This window comes from Equus caballus, chromosome 8 (assembly GCF_041296265.1).
Source record: "Equus caballus isolate H_3958 breed thoroughbred chromosome 8, TB-T2T, whole genome shotgun sequence".
In the NCBI taxonomy this organism is placed as follows: Eukaryota; Metazoa; Chordata; class Mammalia; order Perissodactyla; family Equidae; genus Equus; species Equus caballus.
Genome location: NC_091691.1, coordinates 35735702 through 35750681, shown reverse-complemented (window position 1 = coordinate 35750681; position 14980 = coordinate 35735702).

Sequence of the window (14980 nt, the reverse complement as noted above, 5' to 3'; positions counted from 1 at the left end):
GTCTGTCATGTGGTTCTGGGGTGTCCGACACGAGGTTCTGGCACGTCTGAGAGGTTGTGTCGGCATGCCCTTCACGTGATTCCGGCGTGTCCGGCACGTGGTTCTGGTGTGTCTGAGAGCTGGTTCTGGCATGTCCAGCAGATGATTCCGGAGTGTCCACCAGGTGGTTCTGGTATACCTGGCAGGTGATTTTGGCGTGTCCAGCAGGTGGTTCCGACGAGCTCGGCAGGTGGTACCGGCGTGTCCGGAACATGGTTCTGGCACGTCTGAGAGATGGTTCCGGCATGGCCGGCAGGTGACTCCGGAGTGTCTGGCATGTGGTTCTGGCACGTCTGAGAGGTGGTTCCGGCATGCCCGGCAGGTGGTTCCGGAGTGTCCGCCATGTGGTTCTGGCGTACCCGGCAGGTGATTTTGGCGTGTCTGGCAGGTGTTTCTTGCGAGTCGAGCATGTGGCTCAGGCATGCTCAGCAGGTGCTTCCGGCGTGTCCGGCACGTGGTTCTGGTGTGTCTGAGAGCTGGTTCTTGCATGTCCGGCAGATGATTCCGGAGTGTCCAACAAGTGGTTCTGGCATACCCGGCAGGTGATTTTGGCATGTCAGTTAGGTGGTTCCGGCGAGTCGAGTAGGTGGTTCTGGCATCTCAGCAGGTGGTTCAGGCGGGTTTGACAGGTGGTTTCGGTCTCTTCGGGGTGTGGTTCCGGCATCTCAGGCACATGATTCTGGCGTGTCTGAGAGTTGGTTCCGGCCGGCCCGACAGGCGGTTCCAGAGTGTCTGCCGAGTGGTTCTGGCGCAACCGGCAGGTGATTCTTGCGTCTCCAACAGGTGGTTCTGGGGCGGGGATCAGGTGGTTCCGGCATACTCGGCAGGTGGTACCGGCGTGTCCGGAACATGGTTCTGGGAAGTCTGAGAGGTGGTTCCAGCGTGTCCGGCAGGTGGTTCCGCTCTGTCCGGCAGGTGGTTCTGGTGTGTCCGGCACGATGTTCTGGCACGTCTGAGACGTGATTCCGGCATGCCCGACAGGTGATTCCGGAGTGTCCACCACGTGGTTGGGCGTATCCGGCAGGCGATTTCGGCGTGTCTGGCAGGTGTTTCTTGCAAGTCGAGCATGTGGCTCAGGCATGCTCAGCAGGTGCTTCCGGCGTGTCCGTCACGTGGTTCTGGTGTGTCTGAGTGCTGGATCTGGCATGTCCGGCAGATGATTCCGCAGTGTACACCAAGTGGTTCTGGCATACCCGGCAGGTGATTTTGGCATGTCAGGTAGGTGGTTCCGGCGAGTCGAGTAGGTGGTTCCGGCATGCCCGACAGGTGATTCCGGAGTCTCCAGCATGTGGTTCTGGCACCTCTGAGAGGTGGTTCCGGCATGCCCGGCAGGTGATTCCGGAGTGTTCGCAAAGTGTTTCTGGCGTAGCGTGCAGTTGATTTTGCATGTCCGGTGTTGGTTCCGGCCAGTAGAGCCGGTGGTTCCGGCATGTCTGGCAGGTGGCTCCGGTCTGTCCGGCAGGTGGCTCTGGCGTGTCCGGCACGAGGTTCTGGCACTTCTGGGATTTTGTGCTGGTATGCCCGGCAGATGATTCCGGAGTGTTCGCCAAGTGGTTCTGGTGTAGTCGGCAGGTGATTTTGCATGTCCGGCGGTGGTTCCGGCGAGTCGAGCCGGTGGTTCCGGCGTGTCCGGCAGGTGGTTCCGGTCTGTCCAGCAGGTGGTTCTGGCACTTCTGAGTGGTTCTGCTGGCATGCCCGGCAGGTGATTCTGGAGTGTCCGCCAGGTGGTTTTGGCATAGCCGGCATGTGATTTTGGCCTGTCAGGCAGGTGGTTCCGGCATGTGCAGCAGGTGGTTCCGGCATGTCCAGCAGGTGGCTCAGGCATGCTCAGCAGGTGATTCCGGCGTCTCTGGCTCGTGGTTCTGGGGTGTCTGAGAGCTGGTTCTGGCATGTCTGGCAGATGATTCCGGAGTGTCCACCAACTGGTTCTGGCATACCCAGCAGGTGATTTTGGCATGTCAGGTAGGTGGTTCCGGCGAGTCGAGCAGGTGGATCAGGCGTGCTCGGCAGGTGGTTCAGGCGGGTCTGGCAGGTGGTTTCGGTCTGTTCGGGGTGTGGTTCCGGCATCTCAGGCACATGGTTCTGGCACATCTGAGAGGTGGTTCCGGCCGGCCCGACAGGTGTTTCCATGCTGTCCGCCAAGTGGTTCTGGCGTAGGTGGCAGGTGATGTTGGCGTGACCGGCAGGAGGTTCCAGCAAGCCCAGCAGGTGATTCCGAAGTGTTCAGCCACTGGTTGTGGCGTAGCCGGCAGGTGATTTTGGCGTGTCCGGCAGGTGGTTCTGGGGAGCAGATCAGGAACTTCCGGCATTCTCGGCAGGTGGTTCCGGCGTGTCCGGCACATGGTTCTGGCACGTCTGAGAGTTGGTTCCGGCATGCCTGGCAGTGATCCCCGAGAGTCCTCCAAGTGATTCTGGCGTATCCCGCAGGTGTTTCTGGTGTGTCCGGCAGGTGGCTCTGGTGAGTCGAGCAGGTGGTTCCGGCGTGCTCGGCAGGTGGTTCCGGCAGGTCCGGCAGGTGTTTGCCGTCTGTCCATGACGTGGTTCCGGCATGCCCGCAAGGTGATTCTGGAGTGTCCACCAAGTGGTTTTGGCGTAGCCGGCATATGATTTTGGCCTGTGAGGCAGGTGGTTCCGGCGAGCTCAGCAGGTGCTTCCGGTCTCTCCGGCACGTGGTTGTGGCACGTCTGAGAGATGTTTCCGGCATGCCCGACAGGTGATTCCGGAGTCTCTGGCATGTGGCTCTGGCACCTCTGCGAGGTGGTTCTGGCATGCTCGGCAGGTGATTCTGGAGTCTCCGGCATGTGGTTCTGGCACCTCTGAGAGGTGGTTCTGGCATGCTCGGCAGGTGATTCTGGAGTCTCCGGCATGTGGTTGCGGCACCTCTGAGAGGTGGTTCCAGCAAGCCTGGCAGGTGATTCCGGAGTGTCTGCCGAGTGGTTCTGGCATAGCCGGTAGCTGGTGTTGGCGTGTCCAGCAGCTGGTTCTGGCGAGCTCGGCAGGTGGTACCGGCCTGTCCGGAACATGGTTCTGGCACGTCTGAGAGATGGTTCCGGCATGCTAGGTAGGTGGTTCCGGATGGTCTGCCGAGTGGTTCTGGCGTAGCCGGCAGGTGATTCTGGCGTGTCCAGCAGGTGGTTCTGGGGAGTGGATCAGGTGGTTCCGGGATACTCAGCAGGTGGTACCGGCGTGTCCGGAACATGGTTCTGGCAAGTCTGAGAGGTGGTTCTGGCATGCCCGGCAGGTGATTCCGGAGTGTTCACCAAGTGGTTCTGGCGTAGCCGGCAGGTGATTTTGCATGTCCGGCGGTGGTTCCGGCGAGTCGAGCCGGTGGTTCCGGCGTGTCCGGCAGGTGGTTCCGGTCTGTCCAGCAGGTGGTTCTGGCGTGTCCGGCACGAGGTTCTGGCACGTCTGAGAGGTGGTTCCGGCATTCCCGACAGGTGATTCCACAGTGTCCGCCACGTGGTACTGGCATACCCGGCAGGTGATTTTGGCGTGTCAGGTAGGTTGTTCCGGACAGTCGAGTAGGTGGTTCCGGCGTGCTCGGCAGGTGGTTCAGGCGGGTCTGGCAGGTGGTTTCGGTCTGTTCGGGGTGTGGTTCCGGCATCTCACGCACATGGTTCTGGCACGTCTGAGAGGTGGTTCCGGCCGGCCCGACAGGTGTTTCCATGGTGTCCGCCTAGTGGTTGTGGCATAGCTGGCAGGTGATGTTGGCATGACCGGCAGGTGTTTCCAGCCAGCCCAGCAGGTGATTCCGAAGTGTTCACCAAATGGTTGTGGCGTAGCCGGCAGGTCATTTTGGTGTGTCCAGCAGGTGGTTTTGGCGAGTCGAGCAGGTGGTTCTGGCGTGCTCGGCAGGTGCTTCCGGTGTCATTGGCATGTGGTTCCTTCATGTTTGAAAGGTGGTTCCGCCATGCCCTGCAGGTTATTCCGGAGTGTTCGCCAAGTGGTTCTGGCGTAGCCGGCAGGTGATTTTGCATGTCCGGCAATGGTTCCGGCGAGTTGAGCCGGTGGTTCCTGCGTGTCCAGCAGGTGGTTCTGGTCTGTCCAGCAGGTGGTTCTGGGGTGTCCTGAACGAGGTTCTGGCACGTGTGAGAGGTTGTGTCGGCATGCACTACACGTGATTCCGGCTTGTCGGCCAATTGGTTCTGGTGTAGCGGGCAGGTGATTTTGGTGTGTCCGGCAGGTGGGACCGGTGAGTCAAGCAGGTGGTTCCGGCGAGTGTTTCCTGTGTTTCCGGTCTGTGCAGGAGATGGTTCCGGCCTGTCCGGCATGTGCTTCTGGCACTTCTGAGACGTTGTGCTGGCATGCCCGGAAGGTGATTTGGAGTGTCCACCAAGTGGTTCTGGCGTAGCCGGCAGGTGATTTTGGCACGTCCGGCAGGTGTTTCTTGCGATTCAACAGGGGGCTCAGGCATGCTAAGCAGTTGATTCCGGCGTGTCCGGCACGTGGTTCCGGTATGTCCTGGAGGTGGTTCCGGAGTGTCTGCCGAGTGGTTCTGGCGTAGCCGGCAGGGGATTTTGGCGTGTCCGGCAGGTGGTTCTGGGGAGTGGATCAGGAACTTCCGGCATTGTCGGCTGGCGCATCGCCGTCTCCGGCATGTGGTTGTGGCACGTCTGAGAGGTGGTTCCGGCATGCCCGGCAGGTGATCCCGGAGAGTCCTCCAAGTGGTTCTGGTGTACCCCGCAGGGGTTTCTGGTGTGTCTGGCAGGTGGCTCTGGTGATTCGAGCAGGTGGTTCCGGCGTGTCCGGAACATGGTTCTGGCACGTCTGAGAGATGGTTCCGGCATGGCCGGCAGGTGACTCCGGAGTGTCTGGCATGTGGTTCTGGCACGTCTGAGAGGTGGTTCCGGCATGCCTGACAGGTGATTCCGGAGTGTCGGCCAATTGGTCTTGGCGTACCCCGCAGGTGATTTTGGCATGTCCCGCAGGTGTTTCTTGCGAGTCGAGCAGCTGGCTCAGGCATGCTCAGCAGGTGCTTCCGGGGTTTCCGGCACGTGGTTCTTGAGTGTCTGAGAGCTGGTTCTGGCATGTCTGGCAGATGATTCCGGAGTGTCCGCCAATTGGTTCAGGTGTAGCTGGCAGGTGATGTTGGCGTGATCGGCAGGTGGTTCCAACCAGCCCGGCAGGTGATTCTGAAGTGTTCACCAACTGGTTGTGGCGTAGCCGGCAGGTGATTTTGGCATGTCCGGCAGGTGGTTCTGATGATTCGAGCAAGTGGTTCCGGCGTGCTCGGCAGGTTCTTCCGGTGTCATTGGCATGTGGTTCTGGCATGTCTTAGAGGTGGTTCCGGCATGCACGGCAGGTGGTTCCGGCAGGTCCGGCAGGTGTTTGCCGTCTTCCCATGATCTGGTTCCGGCATGTCCGCAAGGTGATTCTGCAGTGTCCACCAAGTGGTTTTGGCATAGCCGGCATATGGTTTTGGCCTGTGAGGCAGGTGGTTCCGGCATGTCCAGCAGGTGGTTCCGGCGAGCTCTGCAGGTGCTTCCGGTCTCTCCGGCATGTGTTTGTGGCACGTCTGAGCGATGGTTCCGTCATCCCCGGCAGGTGATTCCGGAGTCTCCGGCATGTGGTTCTGGCACCTCTGAGAGGTGGTTCCGGAATGCCTGGCATGTGATTCAGGAGTGTCTGCCGAGTGGTTCTTGCGTTACCGGCAGTTGATTTTGGCGTGTCCAGTAGGTGGTTCTGGGGAGTGGATCAGCTGGTTCCAGCATACTCGGCAGGTGGTACCGTCGTGTCCAGAACATGGTTCTGGCACGTCTGAGAGGTGGTCCCGGCATGCCCGGCAGGTGATTCTGGAGTGTCAGGCATGTAGTTCTGGCACCTCTGAGAGGTGGTTCCGTCATGCCGGGCAGGTGAATCTCGAGTGTCTGCCAAGAGGTTCTGGCGTAGCCGGCAGGTGATTTAGGTGTGTCCAGCAGGTGGTTCTGGGGAGTGGATCAGGGGGTTCTGGCATGCTCGGCAGTTGGTACCGGCATGTCCGGAACATGGTTCTGGCAAGTCTGAGAGGTGATTCCGGCATGTCAGACAGGTGATTCCGGAGTGTCGGCCAAGCGTTTCTGGCGTACCCGGCAGGTGATTTTGGCGTGTCCGGCAGGTGTTTCTTGCGATTCAAGAGGGGGCTCAGGCATGCTAAGCAGTTGCTTCCGGCGTGTCCGGCACGTGGTTCTGGAGTGTCTGAGAGCTGGTTCTGGCATGTCCGGCAGATGATTCCGGAGTGTCCGCCAAGTGGTTCTGGCGTAGCTGGCAGGTGATGTTGGCGTGACAGGACGGTGGTTGCAGCAAGCCCGGCAGGTGATTCCAAAGTGTTCACCAACTGGTTGTGGCATAGACGGCAGGTGATTTTGGCATGTCCAGCAGCTGGTTCTGGGGAGTGGAGCAGCTGGTTCCGGTGTGTTCGGCAGGTGCTTCTGCTGTCATTGGCATGTGGTTCTGGCATGTCTGAGAGTTGGTTCCAGCATGTCCGCCAAGTGGTTCTGGCGTAGGTGGCAGGTGATGTTGGCGTGACCGGCAGGAGGTTGCAGCAAGCCCAGCAGGTGATTCCGAAGTGTTCACCCACTGGTTGTGGAGTAGCCGGCAGGTGGTTCCGGCATGCCCTGCAGGTGATTCCGGAGTGTTTGCAAAGTGTTTCTGGCGTAGCGTGCAGGTGATTTTGCATGTCCGGTGGTGGTTCCGGCGAGTAGAGCCGGTGGTTCCGGCATGTCTGGCAGGTGGCTCCGGTCTGTCCGGCAGGTGGTTCTGGGGAGTGGATCAGGAACTTCCGGCGTTCTCGGCAGGTGCTTCCGCCGTCTCCGGCATGTGGTTGTGGCACCTCTGAGAGGTGGTTCCAGCATGCCCGGCAGGTGGTTCCGGAGTGTCTGGCAAGTGGTTGTGGCGTAGCTGGCTGGGGATTCTGGCGTGTCCAGCAGGTGGTTCTGGCGAGTCAAGCATGTGGTCCCAGCGTGTCCGGCAGGTGGTTCTGGCATCCCCGTTAGGTGATTCCGGAGTGTCCGCCAAGTGTTTCTGGCATACCCGGCAGGTGATTTTGGCATGTCCGACAGGTGTTTCTTGCGAGTCGAGCAGGTGGCTGAGGAATGCTCAGCAGGTGCTTCCGGCGTCTCTGGCACGTGGTTCTGTTGTGTCTGAGAGCTGGTTCTGGCATGTCCAGCAGACGATTCCGGAGTGTCCACCAAGTGGTTCTGGTATACCTGGCAGGTGATTTTGGCGTGTCCAGCATGTGGTTCCGGCGAGCTCGGCAGGTGGTACCGGCGTTTCCGGAACATGGTTCTGGCACGTTTGAGAGATGGTTCCGGCATGCCCGGCAGATGATTCCGGAGTGTCCGCCAAGTGTTTCTGGCGTAGCCGGCAGGTGATTTTGCATGTCCCGCGGCCGTTCCAGCGAGTCGACCCGGTGGTTCCGGCGTGTCTGGCAGGTGGTTCCGGTCTGTCTGGCATGTGGTTCTGGGGTGTCCGACACGAGGTTCTGGCACGTCTGAGAGGTTGTGTCGGCATGCCCTTCACGTGATTCCGGCGTGTCCGGCACGTGGTTCTGGTGTTCTGAGAGCTGGTTCTGGCATGTCCAGCAGATGATTCCGGAGTGTCCACCAGGTGGTTCTGGTATACCTGGCAGGTGATTTTGGCGTGTCCAGCAGGTGGTTCCGACGAGCTCGGCAGGTGGTACCGGCGTGTCCGGAACATGGTTCTGGCACGTCTGAGAGATGGTTCCGGCATGCCCGGTAGGTGATTCCGGAGTGTTCACCAAATGGTTCTGGCGTGGCCGGCAGGTGATTTTGGTGTGTCCACCAAGTGGTTCTGGCGATTCGAGCAATTGGTTCCAGCGTGCTCGGCAGGTGCTTCCGGTGTCATTGGAATGTGCTTCTGGCATGTCTAAGAGGTCGTTCCGGCATGCACGGCAGGTGATTCCGGAGTGTTCGCCAAGTGGTTCTGGCGTAGCCGGCATGTGATTTTGCATGTCCGGCAATGGTTCCGGGGAGTCGAGCCGGTGGTTCAGGCGTGTGCGGCATGTGGTTCCGGTCTGTCCAGCAGGTGGTTCTGGCGTGTCTGGCACGAGGTTCTGGCACGTCTGAGAGGTTGTGTCGGCATGCACGTCACGTGATTCCGACGTCTCCGCCAAGTGGTTCTGGTGTAGCGGGCAGGTGATTTTGGCGTGTCCGGCAGCTGGGACCGGTGAGTCAAGCAGGTGGTTCCAGCGAGTGTTTCCTGTGTTTCTGGTCTGTCGGGGAGATGGTTCTGGCCTGTCCGGCACGTGCTTCTGGCACTTCTGAGTGGTTGTGCTGGCATGCCGGCAGGTGATTCTGGAGTGTCCGCCAAGTGGTTCTGGCGTAGCCAGCAGGTGATTTTGGCGTGTCCGGCAGGTGGTTCTGGGGAGTGGATCAGGAACTTCCGGCATTCTCGGCAGGTGCTTCCGCCGTCTCCGGCATGTGGTTGTGGCACCTCTGAGAGGTGGTTCCAGCCAGCCCGGCAGGTGATTCCGAAGTGTTACCAAATGGTTGTGGCGTAGCCAGCAGTTGATTTTGGCGTGTCCAGCAGGTGGTTTTGGCGAGTCGAGCAGGTGGTTCTGGCGTGCTCGGCAGGTGTTTCTGGTGTCATTGGCATGTGGTTCCTTCATGTCTGAGAGGTGGTTCCGCCATGCCTGGCAGGTGATTCCGGAGTGTTCGCCAAGTGGTTCTGGCATAGCCGGCATGTGATTTTGCATGTCCTGCAATGGTTCCTGGGAGTCGAGCCGGTGGATCAGGCGTGTCCGGCATGTGGTTCCGGTCTGTCCAGCAGGTGGTTCTGGCGTGTCCGGCATGAGGTTCTGGCACGTCGGAGAGGTTGTGTCAGCATGCACGTCACGTGATTCCGGCTTCTCCGCCAAGTGGTTCTGGTGTAGCGGGCAGGTGATTTTGGCGTGTCCGGCAGGTGGGACCGGTGAGTCAAGCAGGTGGTTCCAGTGAGTGTTTCCTGTGTTTCTGGTCTGTCGGGGAGATGGTTCCGGCCTGTCCGGCACGTGCTTCTGGCACTTCGGAGGGGTTGTGCTGGCATGCCCGGCAGATGATTCCGGAGTGTCCACCAAGTGGTTCTGGCATACCCAGCAGGTGATTTTGGCATGTCAGGTAGGTGGTTCCGGCGAGTCGAGCAGGTGGATCATGCGTGCTCGGCAGGTGGTTCAGGCGGGTCTGGCAGGTGGTTTCGGTCTGTTCGGGGTGTGGTTCCGGCATCTCAGGCACATGGTTCTGGCACGTCTGAAGGTGGTTCCGGCCGGCCCGACAGGTGTTTCCATGGTGTCCGCCAAGTGGTTCTGGCGTAGGTGGCAGGTGATGTTGGCGTGACCGGCAGGAGGTTGCAGCAAGCCCAGCAGGTGATTCTGAAGTGTTCACCCACTGGTTGTGGAGTAGCCGGCAGGTGGTTCCGGCATGCCCGGCAGGTGATTCCGGAGTGTTCGCAAAGTGTTTCTGGCGTAGCGTGCAGGTGATTTTGCATGTCCGGTGGTGGTTCCGGCGAGTAGAGCCGGTGGTTCCGGCATGTCTGGCAGGTGGCTCCGGTCTGTCCGGCAGGTGGTTCTGGGGAGTGGATCAGGAACTTCCGGCATTCTCGGCAGGTGCTTCCACCATCTCCGGCATGTGGTTGTGGCACCTCTGAGAGGTGTTTCCAGCATGCCCGGCAGGTGAGTCCGGAGTGTCTGACAAGTGGTTGTGGCGTAGCCGGCTGGTGATTCTGGCGTGTCCGGTAGGTGGTTCTGTCGAGTCAAGCATGTGGTCCCGGCGTGTCTGGCAGGTGGTTCCGGTCTGTCCTAGAGGTGGTTCCGAGGGTCTGCCGAGTGATTCTGGCGTAGCTGGCAGGTGATTCTGGCGTGTCCAGCAGGTGGGACCGGTGAGTCAAGCAGGTGGTTCCAGCGAGTGTTTCCTGTGTTTCCGGTCTATGCGGGAGATGGTTCCGGCCTGTCCGGCACGTGCTTCTGGCACGTCGCGGAGGTTGTGCTGGCATGCCCGGCAGGTGATTCTGGAGAGTCCGCCAAGTGGTTCTGGCATAGCCGGCAGGTGATTTTGGCGTGTCCGGCAGGTGGTTCTGGGGAGTGGATCAGGAACTTCCGGCGTTCTCGGCAGGTGCTTCCGCCGTCTCCGGCATGTGGTTGTGGCACCTCTGAGAGGTGGTTCCAGCATGCCCGGCAGGTGGTTCCGGAGTGTCTGGCAAGTGGTTGTGGCGTAGCTGGCTGGGGATTCTGGCGTGTCCAGCAGGTGGTTCTGGCGAGTCAAGCATGTGGTCCCAGCGTGTCCGGCAGGTGGTTCTGGCATCCCCGTTAGGTGATTCCGGAGTGTCCGCCAAGTGTTTCTGGCATACCCGGCAGGTGATTTTGGCATGTCCGACAGGTGTTTCTTGAGAGTCGAGCAGGTGGCTGAGGAATGCTCAGCAGGTGCTTCCGGCGTCTCTGGCCCGTGGTTCTGTTGTGTCTGAGAGCTGGTTCTGGCATGTCCAGCAGACGATTCCGGAGTGTCCACCAAGTGGTTCTGGTATACCTGGCAGGTGATTTTGGCGTGTCCAGCATGTGGTTCCGGCGAGCTCGGCAGGTGGTACCGGCGTTTCCGGAACATGGTTCTGGCACGTTTGAGAGATGGTTCCGGCATGCCCGGCAGGTGATTGCGGAGTGTATGCCAAGTGGTTCTGTCGTAGCCGGCAGGTGATTTTGCATGTCCGGCGGTGGTTCAGGAGAGTCGAGCCGGTGGTTCCGGCGTGTCCGGCAGGTGGTTCCGGTCTGTCTGGCAGGTGGTTTCGGTCTGTTCGGGGTGTGGTTCCGGCATCTCAGGCACATGGTTCTGGCACGACTGAGATGTGGTTCCGGCCGGACCGACAGGTGTTTCCATGGTGCCCGCCAACTGGTTCTGGCCTAGCTGGCAGGTGATGTTGGCGTGACCGGCATGTGCTTCCAGCCAACCCGGCAGGTGATTCCGAAGTGTTCGCCAAATGATTGTGGCGTAGACGGCAGGTGACTTTGGCATGTCCAGCAGGTGGTTTTGGCGAGTCAAGCAGGTGGTTCTGGCGTGCTCGGCATGTGCTTCCGGTGTCATTGGCATGTGGTTCCGGCATGTCTGAGAGGTGGTTCCGCCATGCCCGGCAGGTGATTCCGGAGTGTTCGCCAAGTGTTTCTGGCGTAGCCGGCAGGTGATTTTGCATGTCCCGCGGCCGTTCCAGCGAGTCGACCCGGTGGTTCCGGCGTGTCTGGCAGGTGGTTCCAGTCTGTCTGTCATGTGGTTCTGGGGTGTCCGACACGAGGTTCTGGCACGTCTGAGAGGTTGTGTCGGCATGCCCTTCACGTGATTCCGGCGTGTCCGGCACGTGGTTCTGGTGTGTCTGAGAGCTGGTTCTGGCATGTCCAGCAGATGATTCCGGAGTGTCCACCAGGTGGTTCTGGTATACCTGGCAGGTGATTTTGGCGTGTCCAGCAGGTGGTTCCGACGAGCTCGGCAGGTGGTACCGGCGTGTCCGGAACATGGTTCTGGCACGTCTGAGAGATGGTTCCGGCATGGCCGGCAGGTGACTCCGGAGTGTCTGGCATGTGGTTCTGGCACGTCTGAGAGGTGGTTCCGGCATGCCCGGCAGGTGGTTCCGGAGTGTCCGCCATGTGGTTCTGGCGTACCCGGCAGGTGATTTTGGCGTGTCTGGCAGGTGTTTCTTGCGAGTCGAGCATGTGGCTCAGGCATGCTCAGCAGGTGCTTCCGGCGTGTCCGGCACGTGGTTCTGGTGTGTCTGAGAGCTGGTTCTTGCATGTCCGGCAGATGATTCCGGAGTGTCCAACAAGTGGTTCTGGCATACCCGGCAGGTGATTTTGGCATGTCAGTTAGGTGGTTCCGGCGAGTCGAGTAGGTGGTTCTGGCATCTCAGCAGGTGGTTCAGGCGGGTTTGACAGGTGGTTTCGGTCTCTTCGGGGTGTGGTTCCGGCATCTCAGGCACATGATTCTGGCGTGTCTGAGAGTTGGTTCCGGCCGGCCCGACAGGTGGTTCCAGAGTGTCTGCCGAGTGGTTCTGGCGCAACCGGCAGGTGATTCTTGCGTCTCCAACAGGTGGTTCTGGGGCGGGGATCAGGTGGTTCCGGCATACTTGGCAGGTGGTACCGGCGTGTCCGGAACATGGTTCTGGGAAGTCTGAGAGGTGGTTCCAGCGTGTCCGGCAGGTGGTTCCGCTCTGTCCGGCAGGTGGTTCTGGTGTGTCCGGCACGATGTTCTGGCACGTCTGAGACGTGATTCCGGCATGCCCGACAGGTGATTCCGGAGTGTCCACCACGTGGTTGGGCGTATCCGGCAGGCGATTTCGGCGTGTCTGGCAGGTGTTTCTTGCAAGTCGAGCATGTGGCTCAGGCATGCTCAGCAGGTGCTTCCGGCGTGTCCGTCACGTGGTTCTGGTGTGTCTGAGTGCTGGATCTGGCATGTCCGGCAGATGATTCCGCAGTGTACACCAAGTGGTTCTGGCATACCCGGCAGGTGATTTTGGCATGTCAGGTAGGTGGTTCCGGCGAGTCGAGTAGGTGGTTCCGGCATGCCCGACAGGTGATTCCGGAGTCTCCAGCATGTGGTTCTGGCACCTCTGAGAGGTGGTTCCGGCATGCCCGGCAGGTGATTCCGGAGTGTTCGCAAAGTGTTTCTGGCGTAGCGTGCAGTTGATTTTGCATGTCCGGTGTTGGTTCCGGCCAGTAGAGCCGGTGGTTCCGGCATGTCTGGCAGGTGGCTCCGGTCTGTCCGGCAGGTGGTTCTGGCGTGTCCGGCACGAGGTTCTGGCACTTCTGGGATTTTGTGCTGGTATGCCCGGCAGATGATTCCGGAGTGTTCGCCAAGTGGTTCTGGTGTAGTCGGCAGGTGATTTTGCATGTCCGGCGGTGGTTCCGGCGAGTCGAGCCGGTGGTTCCGGCGTGTCCGGCAGGTGGTTCCGGTCTGTCCAGCAGGTGGTTCTGGCACTTCTGAGTGGTTCTGCTGGCATGCCCGGCAGGTGATTCTGGAGTGTCCGCCAGGTGGTTTTGGCATAGCCGGCATGTGATTTTGGCCTGTCAGGCAGGTGGTTCCGGCATGTGCAGCAGGTGGTTCCGGCATGTCCAGCAGGTGGCTCAGGCATGCTCAGCAGGTGATTCCGGCGTCTCTGGCTCGTGGTTCTGGGGTGTCTGAGAGCTGGTTCTGGCATGTCTGGCAGATGATTCCGGAGTGTCCACCAACTGGTTCTGGCATACCCAGCAGGTGATTTTGGCATGTCAGGTAGGTGGTTCCGGCGAGTCGAGCAGGTGGATCAGGCGTGCTCGGCAGGTGGTTCAGGCGGGTCTGGCAGGTGGTTTCGGTCTGTTCGGGGTGTGGTTCCGGCATCTCAGGCACATGGTTCTGGCACATCTGAGAGGTGGTTCCGGCCGGCCCGACAGGTGTTTCCATGCTGTCCGCCAAGTGGTTCTGGCGTAGGTGGCAGGTGATGTTGGCGTGACCGGCAGGAGGTTCCAGCAAGCCCAGCAGGTGATTCCGAAGTGTTCAGCCACTGGTTGTGGCGTAGCCGGCAGGTGATTTTGGCGTGTCCGGCAGGTGGTTCTGGGGAGCAGATCAGGAACTTCCGGCATTCTCGGCAGGTGGTTCCGGCGTGTCCGGCACATGGTTCTGGCACGTCTGAGAGTTGGTTCCGGCATGCCTGGCAGTGATCCCCGAGAGTCCTCCAAGTGATTCTGGCGTATCCCGCAGGTGTTTCTGGTGTGTCCGGCAGGTGGCTCTGGTGAGTCGAGCAGGTGGTTCCGGCGTGCTCGGCAGGTGGTTCCGGCAGGTCCGGCAGGTGTTTGCCGTCTGTCCATGACGTGGTTCCGGCATGCCCGCAAGGTGATTCTGGAGTGTCCACCAAGTGGTTTTGGCGTAGCCGGCATATGATTTTGGCCTGTGAGGCAGGTGGTTCCGGCGAGCTCAGCAGGTGCTTCCGGTCTCTCCGGCACGTGGTTGTGGCACGTCTGAGAGATGTTTCCGGCATGCCCGACAGGTGATTCCGGAGTCTCTGGCATGTGGCTCTGGCACCTCTGCGAGGTGGTTCTGGCATGCTCGGCAGGTGATTCTGGAGTCTCCGGCATGTGGTTCTGGCACCTCTGAGAGGTGGTTCTGGCATGCTCGGCAGGTGATTCTGGAGTCTCCGGCATGTGGTTGCGGCACCTCTGAGAGGTGGTTCCAGCAAGCCTGGCAGGTGATTCCGGAGTGTCTGCCGAGTGGTTCTGGCATAGCCGGTAGCTGGTGTTGGCGTGTCCAGCAGCTGGTTCTGGCGAGCTCGGCAGGTGGTACCGGCCTGTCCGGAACATGGTTCTGGCACGTCTGAGAGATGGTTCCGGCATGCTAGGTAGGTGGTTCCGGATGGTCTGCCGAGTGGTTCTGGCGTAGCCGGCAGGTGATTCTGGCGTGTCCAGCAGGTGGTTCTGGGGAGTGGATCAGGTGGTTCCGGGATACTCAGCAGGTGGTACCGGCGTGTCCGGAACATGGTTCTGGCAAGTCTGAGAGGTGGTTCTGGCATGCCCGGCAGGTGATTCCGGAGTGTTCACCAAGTGGTTCTGGCGTAGCCGGCAGGTGATTTTGCATGTCCGGCGGTGGTTCCGGCGAGTCGAGCCGGTGGTTCCGGCGTGTCCGGCAGGTGGTTCCGGTCTGTCCAGCAGGTGGTTCTGGCGTGTCCGGCACGAGGTTCTGGCACGTCTGAGAGGTGGTTCCGGCATTCCCGACAGGTGATTCCACAGTGTCCGCCACGTGGTACTGGCATACCCGGCAGGTGATTTTGGCGTGTCAGGTAGGTTGTTCCGGACAGTCGAGTAGGTGGTTCCGGCGTGCTCGGCAGGTGGTTCAGGCGGGTCTGGCAGGTGGTTTCGGTCTGTTCGGGGTGTGGTTCCGGCATCTCACGCACATGGTTCTGGCACGTCTGAGAGGTGGTTCCGGCCGGCCCGACAGGTGTTTCCATGGTGTCCGCCTAGTGGTTGTGG